The 2,553-nt window shown below is 31.1% G+C and overlaps 1 long non-coding RNA gene across 1 annotated transcript in view; it reads left to right on the forward strand.

Annotated features, from left to right (window-relative positions):
* LOC106678418 (uncharacterized) overlaps nucleotides 1-1,552 on the forward strand; it is a 3,629-nt gene extending 2,077 nt beyond the window's left edge. The window contains exons 2-3 of the long non-coding RNA XR_001342760.2: nucleotides 962-1,070; nucleotides 1,150-1,552. This is a non-coding gene — a long non-coding RNA (uncharacterized lncRNA). The remainder of the gene's footprint in view (nucleotides 1-961; nucleotides 1,071-1,149) is intronic.
* Nucleotides 1,553-2,553: the final 1,001 nt, after the last annotated feature.

Here is a 2,553-nt window from a genome sequence, read left to right on the forward strand (position 1 = left end):
ACATGTTAGGTCTGGGTGGGGAACATGTTAGAGCTGGAGTAGGTAGTAGCTGTTGGGCTAGGGTGGAGGACGAGGTAGGACTGAAGTGGGGGATATGTTAAGGCTAAACTGGGGGATATGTTAGGGCTGGAGTGGAGAACATGTAAGGGCTGGAGTGGGGACATCCCAGACTTTAGAATGCAACAAAACCTAAGATAGAAAAATTTTCTAACACAAAACATTTTTTTGCATTGAAGATATATGATCTAATATATATATAGGGGTATTCATGATCTTTAGTTTTTGTTTTTTTTAAAGCGTTTTAAATAGAAAAATTGTCTTAAATGGAGACAAATTTCCTTATTTTAGCACGTTAAAAGTATGTAACATTTTACATGGTTGATAGTATGTTAATAGGTCTGCTAAATAGAGAATAACGTCACGCAACAGACCATCTGAGCTCGCCACCGTTTTGCTTGTTGTTGTGTTAGGTTACTTGTTTACTTTTCGATATTTTTATAACAGACCCTCAACGGCCTACTTTCACACAACTTTTACTTTTCACTTACTTTAGGCACGTTGTAATAAATTTGTAATCAAAACTAAGAAGTAAACAATAACCTGAAGTTTTGGAAAGAAAGGTTATAATACCAGTTGCACGAGAAATCCGCTAGGGGCTCTTATGCTTTTAACATTTAAAAAGACTTTAAATAGGGCTACTCATCCATACTATCCATTTAACATGATAAAACATTTTATATTTAACGCATCATGAATACCTCCAAGGTTATGTTTTTCAACGGATTAGACTTTCCATTTGTCTTTTCCTTCTTCGCTTTAAAAATATATTTCTAGTTGCTCGTGTAAACTTACTTCAGCAAAGAACAAAATCGAAATACTAATGAATGGTGATAGATAATTTATTGATAATTTTGCTTTCATTAGAGCAGACTTTTTTTTAACATTCTCTCAACTTCCACAGTATTAGGGAAACCCAAACTTGATGCATTGCTAATAAGATGCACACCTACCACTTGTTGTTATATCACCTTGAATTGTTGCTACGGAGATTCCTGCTGCGACATGTCGGGGTAAATGCAATAATATTTCTTTTAATTTTTCAATATATTGTTTATTAAGTATTAAAATTTCATTACGTCGAAATTTCAGGCGTCCAACGATGCAAAGAACACTATGCTAATAATGTGCTGATTCTTCTTTGAAGCCTTTTTTCATGCCGTTGGGCTCAACATATTTAAGTCTTAAACTATTTCAAACATTTTAACAATTTGATATGAACAGAGTTTATGTTGCACTAATGGACGCAACCAGCGAATAGACTGATGCAAGGAACAGCTGGCTGCCCATCGGTCTGAAGCAGTGTTGCCATCAACAGTGTTGTCTTATTCATAATTATATTTAAAAACTATTTAGCTTACAAGTGAAATAATAAAACCAATTTTCTACAATAATTTCCTTCCCAAAATTTATTTTTTTCTTGCCTTTTAATTATTTTTTTAGTGTACACCTATATTAATTATGATGAAAGGAATATGGTCCGGGTGCGGTCAAGAAAAACTCAAATAGTAGAAATATACTAATTTATATTTCTACTATTTGAGTTTTTCTTGACCGCACCCGGACCATATTCCTTTCATCTTCACACACGGTCAATCAATAATCTTCCACTATATTAATTATGTTTAAAGATCACTTCGTCCTATAGTCAAACATTCCCCAACTGGGCCCAGTTTCATAATGAAAGCTAATAGTATTAGTTCAAAATACAAGTATATAAATAATGTGTTAATTGCACTAATACATTTTTTAATAACTGGGAGGACTATTAGTGATAATACAGGAGTTAAAAAGTACTAAAGTACAAGTCACTATTGTACAAGTCCGTGTAATTGTATTAAGTTAAATCGACAAGACTAATAGTATTAGTTTGTACTTATTATGAAACAGAGCCCAATTATAGTCACATCCATTGAACCTAGAGTGTTCTTCATTTTCATAGGTGTAAAAATCGTTTAAAAAAATGTTTCTTTATCTCTTGGTTAAGTTTTTCTGCCTAAAGTCTTTATTTCTATTTTTTTTTTTGTATAAAAGTTTCAGCTGGTCTTTTTTTATTGTAATTTATTAAAAAGGTTTCAACGAAAAAAGTTAATATCCTTTCCATTCTTTCTACTGTAATCAAAATAAAGTGCATTGTCCATTATCCAAATATGCATTAATCTCAACTTGAAGACAAATGAAATTGAGTTGTTCTAATGTCATTTATTCACCGATGATTTGTCCAGAAGTCTTATTTACTAAAATTTTATTACTATTAACTAAAGCCCAGAATGTTAGGAAAGCAAAGTTTCGGCTCTAGATTATGTTTTTGCTGATCATATGAACAACAATATATACAGAAAATATTATTGATAACTTTTTAATATACATCTTTTTTCCACCAAGATTTTAAAATAACATTTATAATAAATCTTTACTTTGGTAGTATAGAGAATAAAAGTTATATTGAAAAAGAATTGTGTAATGAAAATTTATATTGTCAAAATAAAAATAAAA

Source organism: Halyomorpha halys, unplaced genomic scaffold (genome assembly GCF_000696795.3).
Source record: "Halyomorpha halys isolate HHAL.00 unplaced genomic scaffold, Hhal_1.1 Scaffold142.1, whole genome shotgun sequence".
Taxonomy (NCBI): domain Eukaryota; kingdom Metazoa; phylum Arthropoda; class Insecta; order Hemiptera; family Pentatomidae; genus Halyomorpha; species Halyomorpha halys.